The 20,404-nt window shown below is 39.5% G+C and overlaps 2 protein-coding genes across 4 annotated transcripts in view; one reads left to right on the top strand and one right to left on the bottom strand.

Annotated features, from left to right (window-relative positions):
* Nucleotides 1–20,404, top strand: part of LOC114941346 (uncharacterized) — an 81,728-nt gene that overhangs the window by 21,544 nt on the left and 39,780 nt on the right. The window lies entirely within an intron of this gene.
* Nucleotides 1–20,404, bottom strand: part of MICAL-like (protein) — an 86,685-nt gene that overhangs the window by 27,869 nt on the left and 38,412 nt on the right. Inside the window, exons 1-2 of one of the 3 annotated variants that reach the window (XM_029316311.2) lie at nt 5,571–5,799; nt 5,337–5,463 (exon numbers count right to left, since the gene is read on the bottom strand). The exons of 1 other annotated variant lie outside the window; for it this stretch is intronic. The gene's annotated coding sequence lies outside the window, so the exon portion shown is untranslated. Of the gene's footprint in view, nt 1–5,336; nt 5,800–20,404 lie in introns of those variants that run through there. One more of the 3 variants, XM_029316310.2, reaches the window with a different exon arrangement.

The following is a 20,404-nucleotide window of genomic DNA, read 5'->3' as shown; positions in this document are numbered from 1 at the left end:
CATTAAGCGAACATTCATTCGACGGTCTGAATTCAATAATTGGCGCACACGAGTCACATTGTCGTCCGTTCGCGATGTTGACGGGCGTCCTGCGCGGGCCTCGTCGGCGACCTCCTTCCGACCTTCTCTAAACATCTTGTGCCATCTGTTTGACTGCGATTTGGAAAGGCAATCGTCCCCGAAAACTTTCTTGAGCATTTCAAAAGTTTCCAGCGGCGTCTTGTCCAGCTTCACGCAAAACTTTATCGCATAGCGTTGCTCTATCGTTCTCTCCATCACAAGTTCGACGCGACCACTAAGCAGAGGTTCACAGAATAAGCCGCCCTAACCCTCCAAGCGCATGGAAACAATTGAGCGACCTACCGTTGGAAAGCTAAGGGTACCCCCCTTCCTCCCCAACCGGTCCCATCGCTCTGCGATGTATAGTCGCGTCACAAAAAAATGCGACGCATTACTTTCCGGACAAACCCTGTATATGCATATGGTTAATTTATCGAGAATCCAGTGCGAAACGTTTAAGCATATAGTTAAGTGGAAGCACGTATCGTTATGTTTACGCGTTAATATTTTAACGTGCTCGTGATTAATCCCACGGACGCGGTCCTCATCCTCGGGAAAAGCGCCAGGGGAGTCGGAGACTATTAGAAGGAATTGCACGGAGAGAAGAGACTTTCCACATCTGCCGCCACCTCCTTGTCGTTAACGTCCATTTACGTTGAATTACGCGACTGGAAATCCAATATATATATCAATCTATTTGATCTAAAACGCTTTAAAAAAAATAAACGATCATCGACCAGTCCAGTCGTATGTAACATACATTTTCCAGAATAAAGCATGAAGAATACATATATATTTGACGTTTCTGTGTTATGAATACACAGAGAAAATTTTCTCTTAAAATTTATCCTGAAAATTGTGGGACAATGTGAAAGAATTTTATGAATTTCTCTCATTAATATTTTTACCATAATAAAAGAATATTAAAAATCTACCATAAAATAAGAAATATGTTCGATTAATTTTACTATGTACATATTAATATTTTTTATTGTGCTAAATATTAATCAGAGAAATTCCCAGGATTATCATAGTTTTCAGGGTAAATTCTAAGAGAAAATTCTCCGCGTGCACGATATGAAAAATATACATAATAGTTTTACTTAATTCTTTGACGTCCGATTTAATATTTTGCGGATCTAAAACTCCCTTAATTCCTCAAAAGTTTGATATCGGGAATCTCTCTTTTTGCGAATGCAGATCCTTAAGATTTAAAATGCGTTCTCGCACGGTACTTGACTCGCTGATAAACTCACGTGTTTGTTTCCAGTAATTAAGGATCGCACTTTAACGAGCGTGCGCAATCGCCCTGATCGCTAAAAGCGGCTATCGCTTGGAAAATATAGTTGAAGAGAGAGAGAGAAAAAGGACGAGACGGAGAAGAGGTTCTACTTGAAGCCGGCTTTGCGCGCAATCCGTAATATTTATTACCGTGTCGCGGCGTGAATTAAACGATAACGACGTGCGAATGTTGCAACGAAATACGCATCTCATTATGCTGCGAAGAAGTCATGGAAGAAGAAATTTCTCCAAGATTTATTTCATTCGTATATTAACAGAGTGTCCAGCAGACTCAATGAAAAAAATTCCCCGACTTTTTCACATTTTCCGCAAGACCAGAAATTCATTTTTTCCCTGACTTTTTAGTATTATTTTTTCCAAATATATAATTTGCATAATAAATCAATTAAATTTTTGTCAACAATGAAAAGATTCGGAAAAACACAAATTTAAATCAATTATACAATCTGCATCATGCACGGTAATCGAAACAAACATGTTACTATAAACTATTTCAATAATCATCTTTATTATTTATATTAAGAGTCAAGGAAAGGTTTATAAATGTATTTAATAAAAAATTTCCAATTATTGAGACAAATGTAGAATAATGTGAAAAAATCCAGATAGTAAAATTTCTTGACTTTTCCCTGACATACAATGCCCGGTTTTCCAGATTTCCCTGACCGCTAGACACCTTGAGAGTTCGGGAAAATAATCGATCGAAGAAATGCGCTTTTTATTTTCTCCGGCGCGCGAGAGAACGTTTCATCAACGAGCCTTAATCAAGGTCGGCGGATGAAGACCGCGGTTAAAACCCGCCCTCGTAAAGCTGAGTAATGCGCGATCGTTAGATTTAAAACGATATGAAAACAACGTAGCATGAACAACGTATAACGTTAACGATGGCGCGCGCATATATATACCGTAAAATACCGAAGCAACTTTACGACGAGCGTGCTTTTATGAAAGCGTAACGCGCTCGTTTACTATTTCTCACGCGAGATCATCTCTTTTTTTCTCGCTCTTTCCTCCGGATTGTACAGAAGAAAATGGACCTTGATTCTGTCAAATGCTTCACGCTCCATTGTTCGCCAAGATTACATATACTTTCCTCCTCTCGTCGTATATATACGAAAGAAAAGAGATCTCATGTACTTTCTCGCGTACGCCAAAAGATCGAAAGGCTGCAAGGCTGGATTCGCCAGAGAGAAAGAGGGTAACCTTGCGACTCGGCCAAGGTGTACTCGCCGAAAAGAGCGAAGGAGAAAGAGAGACGGAGGGACCCGAAATGATTGCGAGGGGCAATCGAGCACGTCGGTGGGAACGATCTTTACCTTCCAGGAAGGTAATTTCAAGTTAGCGGGTAGGTGGTCACGCGATTGTGCGTCTTACACGTGGTGGAGGAGAACTCTCAAAGAGTACCGATCCTTCGCGTCGGCCCGGAGTTAAAGACTACCTGTCCGAAAGCGACGTTGTCGAGTCTCCTTGAGTCGGGCTTGCTTGAAGAGCCGTTTTTTATTCTCCTCTAGAAAGATCTATCCTCGTGGTTCCAATGTTTCTCTCCCCAAAAGATCGACAAAACAGAGTGTTGTGTGTGGTATTAAAAAATTGCATTAAAAAATATTATCAAAAAGTATTAAGTCACACTTTGGATTGTGTGGTATTGCCCGATAAACAATATTATCAAAAAGTATTAAGTTATAGAGTTTGGATTATTGACTATAATGGTCGAGATTCTGTTTGATAAAAACAACTGATACATAGGCTTTGTTCTTTTCAGCTGAACTAATTCCACTTCGGAGGTTCAGAGCTTATTTCTTTCCTTTTAAAATTCTGAACTAGTGCAGCTAGTTGAACCGACAAGAACTAAAAAGATCTATAACACGCTGTATGAATAAGGAACACATTTATGTGAATGACACCAGCCAAAATCGCAGCAGGGTTCGAGCTCTAACTCGAAGATCTCTATTATCTCTTGTCCGTAAAAGGGACGATTTATCAACGAACGCTTTTAGAAGTGGTGACTCACGCGGTTTCACGCAGATACGCAAACCTGTCCGTCGCAGAGACGGTAAACCGCAGGGTGCCCTTCGGGGCTGGTCTTTTATCTCTCGTTTTCACCGAGGCTGGCCGGGATTTCCTCGTCCTTTTGCTCGCGCAAACGAGCCTTAGACGGGTTTTTAGCCGGCGTGACTCACCATTTCTTCTTCTTCTTCTTCTACTTCTTCTACTACGCTCCGATGCGCGTCCAACGAGATTCGACCGGTCACCGTGAAAAAGCCTCGATAAAACGCCAGGATTGACCCTGCACGAGGAGGAGGAAGTGTACTTAACCCTACGTTTCTTTGCACAAGCGCGCTTTTCTTAACCCGCCCCATCAGGGTTCTCCCTAGATATAAACGGCGTCTTCTCGTTACGTTAAAAAAGATTTCCCTCGCTTCATTGAAGATCGTAAGTTGTCTTCCCTTTTTGCCGCTGCTTCTTGAAATAGCGAGACTCGAGTCTTATCTGATGTCGAAAGTCAAAATAGATGAGACTTTATGTAAAATGCCGCTCTATCTCAAAATTTGCAAAATCATTTCTCTGAGAAAGGATAAATAAATCCGCGGTCTTGTTGAAATATATAGCAATCTATCTATAAGACATTTTATAACAAGAAGACGCTACATCTCTGTATCGATAGAACACATTTGGACAGATATATTTTGTAAAAAATTGTGTCTGTTTGAGAAAAATATTGCGACATTTTTCGCAATATTTCTCATCTCTAAATTACGTCGATGTGAAGAAAAGGGGAAGATTGTCGCATCTTTTTCATGGGATTTATCTCGCGAGCGCCCAGATGGATGTCTCATCTCGCTCGTTTATTCGTCGCGAGGACGGCGACCTCGTTTGTTTAACGCCCGGGTAATCTTTTAGCCGTAAAAACGAGTGTGTACATATAAACACACTCCTTGACATAGTACACACGTATGAATATGTATGGTACATCGTGTAATGGAACTGATACGCGCGCAGTTGGCCGTATCTCTGCTCGATAAGATTTATTTCTCCGGAAAACCGATTACGCGCTTCGGAGTGGCTGCTAATGGATTTATCGATGAGGAAAATTTTGCCAAAGGAATACTAGAAAAAGAGACAATACGGAAATTTGTCTTTCTAGGAACAACGCGAAGAAACGAGGCAGCATCGTCGAATAGGCGAACAAAAAAAAGATGCTAACGAGCATCGTAAAAGTGCGCGCCTATGTAGACGAAAAAAAAAAAAGAAATGGATAAAAGGAACCGGTATATTTGGTGGTTCTCTCCAAACTCGTATATACATATGTATATACGTACACGAACGCAAGGTCGCGCGCGAGCATCACGAATACACGAAAGCACGAAACAATATTTCGGCGGCGCACGTCTCTCTATCTTTTTGTTCCTCGTTCCCTCGCGTGCATCTATATACACGCACGCACACAAGCGTGAACGCGAGGATACCGTGGGAACGAGCCCCGGCAGAACAGGTAGTAAGACAGCCGCGTCTCTTCCAACTTGTGTTCTCCACCAGAGTGCATCCGCGCGTGTATGTGTGCGTGTGAATAGTATCGACTTTCATTGAATTTTATTCACATCTCACTTCTGTATGTATGCAATAAATTAAATATTTCAAATTCCCGTCTGCCCTTTAACGTACAATACTTTTGTTTGTTTACGCACACATTTTTCATATACATACATACGCGTCTGTCCTTTAACGAGAAAGGAGAAAAATGCTTTTTCGAAACGACGTATATCGAAAAATGTGTAAACAAACGAACGGCAAAGTCGGCAAAAAATCGTTTCGCTCGACTTGGTTGCGAAATGAATAAAATTAGCGCATCGGGGGAAAAAGTATATCAAACCGATTACATATTAATTTAATGCCAATCTCTCTCTCTCTCTCTCTCTCTCCCCTTCCTTCTCGCCGCTCAACGAAAGTTACGCATTCGCGAGGAGATCCGTTACCTTACGTCACTGCGCGCAACCTGCTCGCTCTCCGCTCCTTTCTTCTTCGATCCCTGCTGCGCGTTGTCCACGACCGTGTCGCCGTTACGCCATTAGGCTCGCACCAGCGTGTATCTTCGACCACCAGCTGAATATGAAAATTGACAGCCGCGCGAACCGCGTGTGCACACTTTACTCGAGTGGTCGCGCACGCGTATACCTAGACGCACTACGAAACAGACGACGTTCCCTAACCTCAACCTCGCGATTGCGCGATCACGATAAGATATATATATATATTTATATATTATATATATATATATATATATCCCGTTCTCGTCCGGGTTCCTGTATTCGAGCGCGAATAAATCGTCACACCCTCGGAAGCGACCTTCTCGTCGATCGAGCGCAAGATTAGCGATTTATTAGGTTGTACTCGCGGCACGTTTGACATACGACGTTACGGCGCGCGCGCGGTGCTGCGACTGAGACGCCGCGCGCGGCGTGCTCGGTTTTACTCGGCCGCCTTGCGTCAGCTGTCCTTGTCGCGCGCGCCTCGACTCGCTCTCACTCTCGCTCACATCGGTCGCGGCAAAGTGCCCTGCCCGTTCCCGAGACGGGTGCTGGAATAGGCGCGAGAGATATGCTCGAGACATGCTCGTTTCGCTCGACTAGTAGCTCTATCAATGTGTTATTAAAGATAAATAGCCTATGTTAATCGAGAGATGCTGCTTCAAATAGATTCGCGTCTTTCTTGAAGCCGCATTATAAGCGAGCGAATGTCTATCCGAGTGCGAGAAAGTATTAATTTTATTTATTTTTGTGTACAAAGAAATTTTTTTGTTATCAATTGAATGACGTAATTAATTAAATATATTATATCACCTCTGAAATTTGCTTGTTCGATCTAATTTGGAATACGCGAAGAAAGTATTAATTTTTATTTGTTTTATTAAATTTTTGTGTACAAAAAATTTTTTGTTATCCAATTAAATGACGTAATTAATTGACTATTATATCAACTAAAATTTGCTCGTTCGATCTAATTTGAAATACGAAGTGAAATAGAAAGTATTTTATTCGTTTCATTAAATTTTTGTGTACAAAGAATTTTTTATGTTATTAATCGAATAACAAAATTAATTGAATATATTATATTATCAACTGAAATTTGCTCATTCGACCTATCTAATTTGGAACACATTTGAGAAAGTATTAATTTTATTCATTTTTTAATTTTTATGTGCAAAGAATTTTTTAAATGTTATCAATTGAATGACGAAATTAATTGAATATATTATCAACTGGAAATTGCTCATTCGACTTATCTAATTTGGAACACGTTTGAGAAAGTATTAATTTTATTCATTTTTTAATTTTTATGTGCAAAGATTTTTTAAATGTTATCAACTCAATGACGAAATTAATTGAATATATTATCAACTGGAAATTGCTCATTTGACTTATCTAATTTGGAACACGTTTGAGAAAGTATTAATTTTATTCATTTCTTAATTTTTATGTGCAAAGATTTTTTAAATGTTATCAACTCAATGACGAAATTAATTGAATATATTATCAACTAAAATTTGCTGGATCGACCTATCTAATTTGATTTTGATTTTATGAATTTTCCGCTCACCGTTGAATATTTAAATCGAAGCTTTCCGAGTATATTGATATCGCGGAATCTCAATTCTCGGAAATATTTGATTATCGGTGAATTGGAAACCTCGCGCATCTTCGCGTAATCTATATCTATCTGCCTGTGTCCGATGCACGATGAATACTCGTATTTCGCTTGTTATCTTACGCAAAGACGCGACGAATATATATGTGTACGCGAATATACATATTTATTGCCTACTATACCTTTCTCATATAAATGGCGTAACACTTACGATGTGTAGCACAATGCTCCACTTCTCTCTTATACATAAAAATGACGTTATAGCTTAATGTTGCGAATTTTTGACCTGCCTTTGAAACAGAGTTTTTTCAGCTGCTCCGGTCAGATTTCCACATCGGAGGCGCTTTTGTATTCGCGTAAACTGGCAGAAACTTGTTACGGTGTCGACCAGGTGCTGCGAATGTATAGCGGCGCGCTTTTACATGCGAAAATAGAAAGAGAAAAAAAACGATGGGGGTCCTTTTTACACAAAAAGCACGAAAAGTTCCGACAGGCGCGAAACCAATTTTCAGGACCGAGGGTTTATTGTATTCAAATCACCAGCATCGATATACATTTGTAGTCGAGCAAATAGCGTGGACACTTAATCTGGTTCCTACGATCTTGACCGCAATCAAGATTCACCTCGCGTGATACCTCGTTATCGCGATGTCAAGCGTGGGTCGAACTAGTCGTTGTAAGAATTGCTTAATAAGAATTCCGTGTTATCGATCGCATGCGGATCGGGGTCAATTTTAACAGATTCCTCCGCGCTCCAAATAATCGCGCGCGATCAGCTGATGCGTTTGACAGTTGCGTTCCGTCAGAGATGCGGTCGAAGGGAAAAAGTTATCCTCGCGTTATATTCTCGGATTAAGTGTCGGCTCCGAAATATCACCGCAATGACCTCGCAAGGCTCCGATTCGCCGGCAGAAATCGTTCGGTATATCCTTCGGAACCATCGTGTCACCTTCCGCGCATATAAGGTGGCGAACGATATATCACGACCTTCGTCGAGCGAATACACTTGAAATTCGCACGAGCGAATCGGAGCTGCTAAATCAACCTAAGAGACCTTCCCAGCCAGGTGCTGGGATCGATAAAAGTGACCCTACGTCGTTCTAATTCCCAGCTACCTCTGGCACTCCGCTGAGATTCTCAACGATTTCTTGGGTTCTCGCCATCCTCGGAAGCGATTAACCTTGTCGCGCATCGAGGAGCGAACTAGATCGGATTTTCGATCCTAATACTGCTGACTAACTCTTTTCGCACAGAGAATTTTTTTTCATGAGATAATCGTAATCGGCCTCCATGAGCGTCCGCAGAGATTTTTTCCAGGGAGGGACAAGATTAAATTTTTTCTGTTTCTTATTATTTTATTCTTTCTTAATTTTTTTAATTGTATAATATTATATAATATTATATAATATTAAATAAAACTGCAAACAAATTCCAGTGTTTATTTACAAGAAGAGCGAATGCTTAATTTTTTTACTGATTTTTGGGGGGAAGAGACAAATGCCTCCCTTTTGTCCCTCCTTGCAAATGCCCATGTCGGCAGCGTATGTTAAGAGAGAAACCGAATCGAAACGAGGTCAATTAGCTCCTTGGACAAGGTTAACGTGAAAACGTCGTTACCCGGAAATCCAGCGTGATTTATTCCGCCGCGAATAGAGTATGTCTTTCGCGACGATAAACCGTGCGTTGTGTTTGTCGCACGCGAGACAGAAGGAAAGCGACCGCGATCGGATACACGACCCGCGCAAAGTGGTTTTTAAAACTCTTTCACCGCTAAAGTGGAAAAACGACGGTGGAGAAACGAAGGAGGGACGAAAGATCGCCGTGTGTTTTCTCGGGAAAATATAAGAGAGACTCTATGTCATGCATCGCGCCCCAGATTTGATACTTTGCATAGAAATTTTCCAAGATCTTTCGTCGCCGACACAGCATTTCGATTAAAATGTCCAACATTGTCTCGAATAAATATTTCGCATTATTACGATATTGCAATTAGGAAGTCTATTTTGATTCTATACACGGTTTTCAATCTCGGAACAGAATCGAAACAGAAATAGATGCAATTTTTTTTCGCAATTTTTTCCGTTTAGATTAGATTAAGATAAAATTGATATACTTTTATGGGAAAATCAGATAAGAAATCCCATTTTTTATATATCATCTATTAAATAAAATCTCAATAAAATAAAAAATAAAAGTAGATTTGTTTCTTTGTTATCGATTTTCTCTCGCATTTCCGCCACGGATTAAAAGATATAAAGAATGGCTATTAATCGTAAGATTAAAAAAAATGTTTAATGTCTGTTCTTATTATAATAAAAAAAAACTGATCCTATCTCTATGAAGAATATTTAAGTGATTTCTTGGCTCTATTTCAGTCCGGAGCTTTAACACAAATTAAATATCGACCAAATGCTAATTGTGGACTGTTATAAATCTCTGAACAAAGTGTCTAAAATATTCTACTAATTGTAATGTTGAATGAAAAGAATTTTAAAAAAACATTTTAAATTTAAACAACAGAAAGCAAATGGGATTCTGGCTTATATTCTCGCTATATATTTAAAAAATTGCGCTTCTAATAATATTATCAATTTCTGATATGAATCTTTATAGAATCCTTTTCAAAACCGATCCGAATTATCCAAGATAATCCATGATTTTTTTGGAGACTAGGTATTATTCAATTATATTCCAGAAAGTTTTCCACACGAGATACAAAGAGATACTCGGCTGCTCGTTGCCGATTCTCTTGGATCAGCACATGTCCGCGTATGACGCTCGTAATTCGTTGCAATTGCTCGAATATCTCGTCCGTATATAATTTGCCCGTTTGTCGACGCTCATTACTAGGTTCGTGACCACTTAACCCCGTCGACAACTCGACGTTAATTACGTTCGTTTCTGGATGGCTCGCTGACGAATGCGAATTCGTCGTAATCGCGTTATTCTCTTCGAAATATCTTGATAAATTAAACGAGAGAGAGAGAGAGAGAGAGAAGAGAGAAAGAAAAATAATAAAAAATAATATATACGATACGTATTATTCGACCGCGGTTCGTTATCGCGAATATAAGTCTTTCGATTCTGCACGACCGGCATAAATCGATTATATACGATACGTTCGTGCTCGGATGTTCTAATTCCTGCCTCCCATAGCTATTTCAGGCGTTCTAACGATTCTCCGCTCGGCATGTAGTTTCTGGTACGCGTACCGTGTATCGATTTCGTATATCAAGGTGTACGTAAAATTTAGAGGAATCCAAATCGCTCCCCGTCAAGTCATTCGTACATCAAACTTTCTCTCTTCAGTGTCAAAAAAAAAATAAATAAATAAAAAATGTCTGGAGCAACTGCGTTTCTCGTACGAAGAAGAAGTAATCTCTCGATAATTATACTCTTGATAATTAATAAGAATTGCTGTTGTACTACATCAGTTTAGAGAATATTAAATGGATCATTCTGATTTCTCTCTGATAAGATTCGAAAGTGCGCAAGTACATCGGGGACATTAAAAAGTAATCGACGATAAGAGCAATTAACCAAGCGGATAACATGGTTCCAGTTGAGTAGATTCATTAATATCCGGTCGTCGTCGGTCGATACGTTTTCTTTAATTACCCGAGTATATAAGTAAGATATCGCAAGTCGCATATTTTTATAGAGTCTTTCAATCGAACAAAAAAATCAATCGATATAATGAGCATTCAAACATTTTCTTATCCAAAAGAAACAGATTTCTCTTTCTCATTTTGATCTGTCGAAAAGAAAATATCAGAAAATGTAAGTATAGAAACGGATCGGTTAAAATTTACAAACGAAATTTGTTTATACGCAGATCATGCATTCGCATATAAAAAAGGTCATACATTTCTTGTTTATGTTATACGTTTGTGCACGTCAAAAACATATATGCCAGATAAATAAATCTATAATTCGTCTGGGATAATTCACCGAAGGTTTAATGGAGAGAGAGAGAGAGAGAAAGATATTCAGACTCTTTATTAACGACTAAAAATTTCTCTTTTAAAGTACTACTGATAATCTGACTTTAAATTCTGCAAAAACTAAGCTATAAATTTATATCCGGATATACGTCAATTCTATAAATCTAAATTCAACATCGCGATGTTGACAATATTTCAAGTCGCGTGTATCTCTCTAAAAGTAATTTATTACAAGTACATTTTTTTGGGGAAAAAGCAGATGAACGAGATAAAAAAAGATACATATGTATTACATCAATTGAAGTTACGTAAATCTTTTACTTACATTTCTAAAGCTTTCGTCTGCATCGTTCTATCAATGCACTCGTAATATTCCTCTTTGGAGAGACATGTGAACGACACATTGACGTTTTATTTACATTACTCTGTTATATAGCGCAAGCATCGATTAATTGAAAACGGATGTCAAGAGAATCTACTTTGTTGATCTGTCTTGTATGATATCGTTCAGTCTCGTTTACTTCGCCTGATCTATAGGTAAATTGAATTTCACGTGACAACCATAGGAAGATCAAAGTCAATGTTGATCAATTATAATAGTTTTGCTACGCTAGTCGCACTGAATTTTCCGAAAGATCAATTTGAAACAACATCACGTCCAAGATACGCGGTGATCAATCAAGGAATTTAGGGCAAACTTCTATAGTCTTCTACTAGTATGCGATATGCCGTCATCTGACACAAATTGACTATTTGATACAAAGAATTGTAAAGTCTTTGTCTACATTGATACCACTTAAAAGTTTACTGACTGTATCGTTTTATCACACTCGCACACACACATATATATAATACATATGCATAAACATTTTTTTTCTCTTACCTCTTCATTTATTTATATATATAAATTATTAAATGTATGATTACTCGAGGCGATTTAAAATTGCATAAATCAAGTTTAACAAGAAACTAATGAAAATTGAGTGATTTTTTTTTGGGTGGCAAAAAAGACGAGAACACTCGTCCTTCTTCTCTTTCGCCGAGTCTTTCAAAAACGAGGGGTCCTTGCGTTCTTAAAGATTCACTCGACAACTTGGGGTATTGTTAGCACGTAAGTTCTCAAAGGTCAGAAGAGACGAGCAGACACGCTTCGCGGAAACGTCGACGGAATCGATAGTAAAAGGTAGTGCAAGTCTCTGTAACGCGGCCTTCTTGCTCCATCGTGGTCGCAATAAGTGTGTTCTCGGCGCTGTTACACTCTTACAAACGTCAAGTGCATTAATCCCGATGCGCTGTATATATTCTCTCATAATGTGCACGCTGTTCCATATAATGTTTCGCGCTTGTTCTTTTAATCCCGAATTAAAACCTACATAAGCTCGCGACTTTAGTTGTAGATTTTACGAAACCCACTACTCGGCTTAAACGAAACAAAATAAAAATAAAATAAAATAAAATAGAAATGCATAATTACGTAATAATAATTTGCAAGAGAGAAAGTATCGTCGAATCTTAATTAAATCTCACTGCGCGTGAATCATAGGTGTAAAAGCGGCTTATCGATAGCGATTATAACGGTAATAGAATGCACTTTACACGTGAAGAAAATAGCGACCGCTAAAGACCGAGAAATACGATCGGGCATTGTCGGCGAGCGTTCATCTGATAAACCTAATCGCGGCGAAACGAAAAGCCACGAATAAATCGGCCTCGGGGGTGCCAGGGCTTGCGTAAGACTATAGCACGATAGATAAAGACATGCATTATTCCGGGCCTCCGAGCCTGCGAAAGCCGAGGCGTACTTTTCACGAGATCTCCAGACCCAGATATAAAGAAAGAGAGCCGTGGATGGCGGAGGGACTCGCCATTTTTCACCTGGGATTAAGAGAGCATTCGCGGAGTGTCCAGACTCAATGAACAAAATTTCTTGACTTTTTCAGATTTTCCAAGATCAGAAATTCATTTTTTCCCCGACTTTTTAATATTTTTTCCAAATATATGATTTGCATATATCTATATGATAAATCAATTAAAAGATTTGACAGTTAAAAAAAAAGTATTTAAATCAATTATACAATCTGCATTATGTACGATAATCGAAACAAACATGTCACTATAAATTATTTCAATAACCACCTTTTTATATTATATCAAATTTTTTCGTTTTGTCTCTATCAAACATTGAAATAAAATAACACGACGATAAAAATATAAATTAACGAATCGCTTTGTGATTGTGAACAACACAGAAAATTAGCGTGCTGGGAGTCAAGAACAAGTTTATATAAAAAATTTCCAATTATTGAAACAAATGTAGAATAATGTGGAAAAATGCAGATAAATAGTAAAATTTGCTGACTTTTCCCTGACAATTACAGATTTATAAAATTCCCCGACAATGTCTAATTTTCTCGATTTTCCTGACCGCTAGACATCCTGAAAGCTCAGGCATCACGAGAATCGAGAGCGAATGAGGCTGGCTGTCGAGTATATTTTTCGATCAATTTAATCGATCATTCGTCCATTAACGCGCTATAAGCCCGATTATACATAGTTGTCCCAATTCTATCCAGTTCCAGTTGGCGCATAATTTATTAAGGGTCTGAATAAACGAAGTGACCGACCGATCGAGTCGACCGGCTGGCGAATATATAGGATCGTTATCGCTGTTCGATCTTTATATCGGTCGCTAGTCGAGGCGAAATATGGGGCATGTAAGTGTATATATATATATATATACGTGTTAATAACGACGAAAAAAATGGCATGCAACCACGTGCGTCGCTTTCTAATTCGCAGGCGGAGTCCGCCTCTCTCGACCGACACGTTTCATTATCGAGAGTTCCGAAATCTTTCTCGAGATTTATTCCGCCACGAGTTGCCGCACGAGTTCGAATTTTCCTCCTCCATTTCTCAATCTCAATTATCTCGCTCGTTTATATGAATTCCACGGAATTTCGACAGGTTTAATTGATAATAGGATAATTGAGCTCCTTATTTATATACCTCATATATGAGCGATAAACGAATCATTTTCCACTTGGAGGTCTGAAAGAGCAGCTCTTTTCGGCGAGGCTAGATTAATTAATTTCAAAGGAGAATAATCTGCTAAAAAAGTATTAAAGTAGATGTGGTAGATTAAAATGTCAGAAATTTGTAAAAGTACGAAAATATAATTTCGACTCTGGTACTGCGCGACTACTAAACAATACCGGGCTGAAACAAAAGGGGAAAAAAGAAGAAAGAACGTATTCCCTTAAGTGCGCCATTCATTCACATATCTAAATTTATTCGTCGTGTTTTCACCCCCTTTTTTTTATTTTCATATGTTTTTTTCTTTCCGTTCTAATTGCTAAGCTCGTCCGGCTCGTTCCGGAAGTAAATTCAAAAGGCCATTGTTGCATTTCCGCGTGTCCGTATAAACGACGGCCATCTCCCGACTATCGTTACACATAATGCCAACGTTGGTCGTTACACGATGTCATTGTGGACATTCCAGAAGGGGGCCCGATTAAATTCTTTTTGTTCCTAATTTTTATTCTTTCTTAATTTTTTAAAATTTTATTTTATTTTATTTGTTTATTAAATATGCGAATAAATTGCAGTGTTTATTCGAAAGGAGATCGAATGCTGAATTTCTTTACCGATTCCAAGGAGGGCAAATGCCTCCTCCTCCTTTTGCTCCTTTCTGCGAACGCCTTTGATTGTGAGGCACATTTATTTGCGGGAAAATGATATTGCACTTTCAAGCTGAGAGATACGATATAAATGACTTAAATTTAATTAGTACCCCTGTAACGGGTTGCGGGTATATTGCGGGGTACGCTAAACAATAAGTAAAACTTGAGCGCGAAACAATACATAATGCTATTCGTGTATTTCGCGCACGAAACTACGGATGCAATTACATTTCAGAAGCGTTTCTTGCAGGTCGTAAGTTTAGATCGTCAATTATCTCCGCCATTGTCTTTCGCGAAAGAGAGAAAAGAAGGGTGACGACGAGGCCATTGTGACAAATGACAATTGCACAACGAACAAATGAGAGTTCGTGACAATTAGCGTGTATACATACATACATATATATATATATATATATATATACTCATCGCGTCATAATCGCCTTTCTCCTTTCCTCAAATTCGTGCTAATCGAATGAAAGTTCTGTTTCGATCAAGAGTGCTAATCGCGAGTGCAATATCGGGATGGGAAATGGAAGAGTGGTGAGGAAGAGAGCGAGAAACATTAGGCTGAGAATCGTCGGGAAAGTTGACGAAAAAAAGAAGAAGCGGGAAATTAATTAAATTCCAAAGGAGTAATAATCGCGAGCGTCATCGGCGCGAAAATGGGTCAAGCGCGAGAAGAGGATCCGTCGCTACCATATTTCGAGCCCCGTTATGTGACAATTTTTTCGCGATCGACCGGCTCTTTACGGCCGATTACGACGATTTTATTTCGCCTCGTCGACGAAATTACGATCTCCCCCGAAAAAGGCGAGCGATCGATGCACTCGCGCGATCGTGCGAACTTTACGAGGTTTATAACTCGATTTATGACCGAGAAAGTTCCTGAACTTCACTTTTATATATAATAAAAAAATAATAAACGTTACTTGGAATTTTTTTTATTATTCTGCTAAAACAGATATATTTTTTCTTCGATAAGTAGAAGACTAGATCAAAACGATATGAATAAGACGTCGATCGCGGATTTCAACAAATTTCGATTATATAATGTTATTCTTCTCGACGAGCGTGATATTCTTCGAGAGAGTCGAATCGGAGAAAAATCTCCCCTCGTCACCGTTCCTATGACGACAAAATGGAAAAGTGTGTTCGAGTGCGACGGAAGAATCCTCAATCTTCCAATTCGCCCCCGAAAAACGACTGCTCTTTTTTCCGTATTCGTGAACCGGTAAACGGAAGACTTAATTATACTAATTAGAGGCCGGAGATTAAATTATTTTCGATAAGTAATACTTGGTTGTACTTTCTCTGCAATATATTTATGGCTAAATTAAAAGCTGGAAAGAGAGAGAGAGAGATTGGGACAGTAAATAGTTATGCTAAATTACACAAAGTTAATCTGAATTTCTCATACGGGTCTCGTGTTATCGATCAACTCTTCTTGCAAGCGAAGCCCAAGCCGGTGGAAAATTAATTCTCAGCGATTATCAAGAGATCACGATCGATCGCTCCTAGGGACCGTGCAAGGATTCATTAATTAAGATCTAAATTATCACTCGCGAAGCCGCGCAAGAATCTCGTCAGTCGCCACGAATAGACTGCTTATTGCGAAGTTCTCCAACGAGAAAGAACGGCACATGTTCGGGACTTCCTCGAGTCTTAAACGAGGTATCGCGCGTTTTTCTAATAAGCCAATTTCGTCTCGGTGCAGAATTTCGATTCGACGCTTTAATATACAATACAATAGAGCGTTCGATACAATAACGGGATTCCATAAAGCAACATCGCTATCGATAATATTCAATTGCATGTGTTATCTGAGCTACTATATGTATGCGTCGTAAATTATTTCGCGATACGAGTCCTCTAGTTCTCGTACTCTTGTTCTCCCTGTGCACATCCGGTATTCTCCCAGTTCGTTCTCTCTTCCGCCGTGCTAAAAAGTCATTCCACATCGTTGCTAGCAACAGCCCTAATCGTTGAAATTGATAATACAGTGAGTTTATAATGTTTATATACACGCGGGCGCATCCGCCAGAGTTTTTCCAGGACAGGGCGTAATTTTCTTTTATATTTTAATTTTTTTAAATTAAAAATAAATTTCTTAAAAAAATATAGCGTTCATTCAAAAAGAGAACAAGTGCTTATTTAATTAATTTAAAAAATTTTTGGTATATTTTAATCCTTTTACATTAAAAATATAAATAAATTCCTTAAAAAAATATAGCGTTTATTCAAAAAGAGAACAAGTGCTTATTTTTTTTTACCAATTCCAAAAGGAGCAAATATGCCTCCCCATGCAAACACCCACGTATATATATATATATATATATATATACTTTGAAACACAGTCAAGACTTACTTGAAAACTTAATCTTCATATATACTTGCCCTACCGAATGCATAGACGATTATGCATAAAGTTATCTCATCGTTTAAATTATGCATTATATGCACCGTTACGAAGTTGGGAAAGCCGAAACTCGAAAGTTTCGTGAAAATGCCGAGGCCATTAATAAAGCGGCGATTAATAGCGCGAGGAGGAACACATTTTCTTGTTACAGATATATTTTATAACGACCGACCCCGACACACAATTAAAACACACTCAAACAAACAACGCGAGAGAGAGAGGAGTGCCGAAAACTTTGTCGTGGTTTCCAGCCACGACGAACGCTGCAAAGAGGATTGCGAATACAAGCGTAACCATCACCGCTGGCGTGCTTGTAAATAATCCGCAAATGCCGTATAATTATATGCATATTCCGGTTCGCGTATATATACATACCTATACGCGATTCGGCAGCACGCAAGCATTTCCGTTCCGAGTCGGTCACGCGATCCAGGGAGAGAAACCGAGAGCCGCTAGGAAATATCTCGACATCAAAGAACATTCCCGCCGTCCGTGTGCGTTCCCTAAATTGCGGACAAACGCGCGCGTCGTTCTCGGAAATGTCCGACTGAAAATTTCGGAGCCCCCGAGTTCTTTCTACGAACGAGAGGAGCAGAAAAAAGAGGATTTTCTTCTCACAGAGACGAGCAAACGGTCATTTCAAACTCTCCCCCGGTGGAGAAAATATGGAAACTGTCGAGAGAAGGTACATAAAGACGGTGACCCATGAGGAAAATTGTTAGGGCAGCCTTAAAAAATGTCGGGGAATTTTCACGTTACTTTCAGATTAGGTCCTAGGTGATGTCAGTTTTGAGTAGCTAATTTAATGTATGTCGAAATTTATTTTAATACCTTTGTCAAGTCTTATTAGGACCCTTATCGCTATATAGCATAGACATATATATATATATATCTGATATTTGATGATATATATGTATCAGATAGATAGATATATATATATTTCTTTAGATATATCTTCGGAAAGATTCAGCCCAGAAAACTAAATTGTAACTGAAAAGATATATTATCAGAATCTCGCAATGTGTTCTTCAATATAGATTGATAAATTAATTAAATTACATTTATTTTTGTATTAATTTTACGCACATATACACACATCCCCAAAAAATCTCGGATACATACCTGGAAATTATAGGGCCATCTTAAGGTAATATAAGGGATTTCATAAGGCAACTATCAATCACCGTGATTGCTTAACCCTTACGGGTCCTCAATGGAAAAGCGTGACCGACCTTAAAAGGTTCTTATTGGGCTTCCACATTAGGATCTTAACAAAGTTAGGAAAAATTGGGGGCCTTATCAAAGTCTTAACACAATTTCCACATGGGTATCGAGAGGCGGCCGAGCTTGATCATGCCGGGAAATCAAAACACGAGGAACAAGATGACGGGAAAACGCGGGAAGCTCTTCTCTTTCTCTCTTGGGCTCGCGTGCATAACACCCGGCGCATGAATTAAACATACGCTGTTCGCGATCCGGACGACGAGGGGGCAAGATGAAAAGGGGTAAAGAGAAGGGAGGAATGAAAAGACGACTCGGTGAAATTGGTGTCGGGTGAGAGGGAAAAGACGCGGAAGAGAGGACATATATAGCGCTTATGTATTCGCCGAGGGCAACTGCGTTCGCTCTCGGGTTCCCAACACAGTTCGCTGATACGACTGGAATATTCAATTAAATTAGACGTATAGAGAACGAGAAAGAGACTCGCGAACTGCGTAGGCGCGTACATATATATATATATATATATATATATATATATATATATATATATATTCGTACCATGTGCGAATGTCGGGCTTCTGCCAGAGTTGTCAACATGGCACAATATTGGCTGCCAAGACTTGATAGGTGGTACTGCCCCAATACGAATAAACCACCAGATCAATACTGTACCAGTCTCGGTAGTAATTGGTACTGTACCAATACTCCCATGCAATCGAGCCGAGTCTCGTCTCAGTACTGATCGCGTATAAGGCCGAAAATGGTATTAATCGATGGCCGAGAATCGTCTCAGTACTGGGCATGTATTGAGTCGACTCGTGTCGGATTACTGGGAAGCAAGCAACTTTGTCTGCAGCACGAGTACCGGTTCAAGTATACTGGAAGAAAATTGGGCCAATGTTTGTGTACCGTACTGATACAAAATATTTTCTATACCGAGCCAAATATCGTATCAGTACTGGGCGTGCACTGGGAGCGAGACGTGAAATAGTACCGAGATGATAAAAGTTACGTTGGATAAAAAAAATCGTATATATTGGATCAGCACTGGGGGATACATTGGGCCATACGTTGGTGTATGACAACAAATATTTTTATTTTGAAACATTAATTTATAATGATTTTAAACATCGATTATTCTAATATTAGATTTGGCTCAATACAAACTAATAAATATGCCCCAATACTGATAATGAATGTTGTCCCAGTACTAATACTTTGTGTCGAGCCAAAGTTCGCCCAACATTGGCAATCAACGTTGCCTCTGTACTAATACTCTGCGTTAACGCCGAAACTGGGACCTGTATTATCATTCCGACATTGTCCCAGTAATGACCCCGATCTCAACTTATACTGGCCCAGAACGTCAGCCTCAGTACTAGCGACTCTGGCACCAGTATTGAGCCAGTACCGAGCCTTTTTGAGATTCGCACATGAGTATATACCTATATATTATATAACTATATAGACGTCGGTGCTATACGACATCGACGTCGATCTACTTGCGATTCGCTTTCCATTATCTGCGCTTCGGGCAAAGTTCGCGACTCGGGGGTGCATCTTGTAACCGACAGTATCGACTACAATATATGTACTATATAGTTCTCTTTCTGGCCGCCGGGCCTGTCCGACGACTGGAAAGACAATAGCTAACTATAGAGAGCTGGAGTTTGGTCGGTCCCGAGGAACCGTATCGAAAACTTGTGCCTCCCCGCAACGCTGGAACTCGAAACTCACCCTTGCTCGAACGAAGCACCGTGTCCGCGACGACCTCAGCCGTCACCCGCCGCCTACCTACCTACCCCGGCCGTGCTCGTTCGCCTTCGGCTATCTCCGCGAGCGATCGGCAACCCTCTCCGGACAGGGATGACCGGGGTGCGACCAGCGGAGAGGGCGCGGCCGAGGACGACGTGTCCGCGCTTTCACGACCGATCATCGACGATGACGGGAAGAATTTTTTCCCTTTTTTTTTTCGAAACACAGAATACACGAGAGGGTGGTTCCTAGCTAAATGAAAAGGAGAGACGCAACCACACATATATACAGGGAGATACTCGTATAAAGTCCCGCGCGAATATACGTGTGTGTATATATATATATATACACACATGTATGTATACATGTACATATATATACAT

The sequence above is a fragment of the Nylanderia fulva genome, unplaced genomic scaffold, assembly GCF_048542155.1.
Source record: "Nylanderia fulva isolate GAGA-0341 unplaced genomic scaffold, ASM4854215v1 Scaffold21, whole genome shotgun sequence".
NCBI classification, from domain to species: Eukaryota; Metazoa; Arthropoda; class Insecta; order Hymenoptera; family Formicidae; genus Nylanderia; species Nylanderia fulva.
The sequence above is the reverse complement of the archived record's forward strand: the minus strand, read 5'-3'. Positions and strand labels throughout refer to the sequence as shown.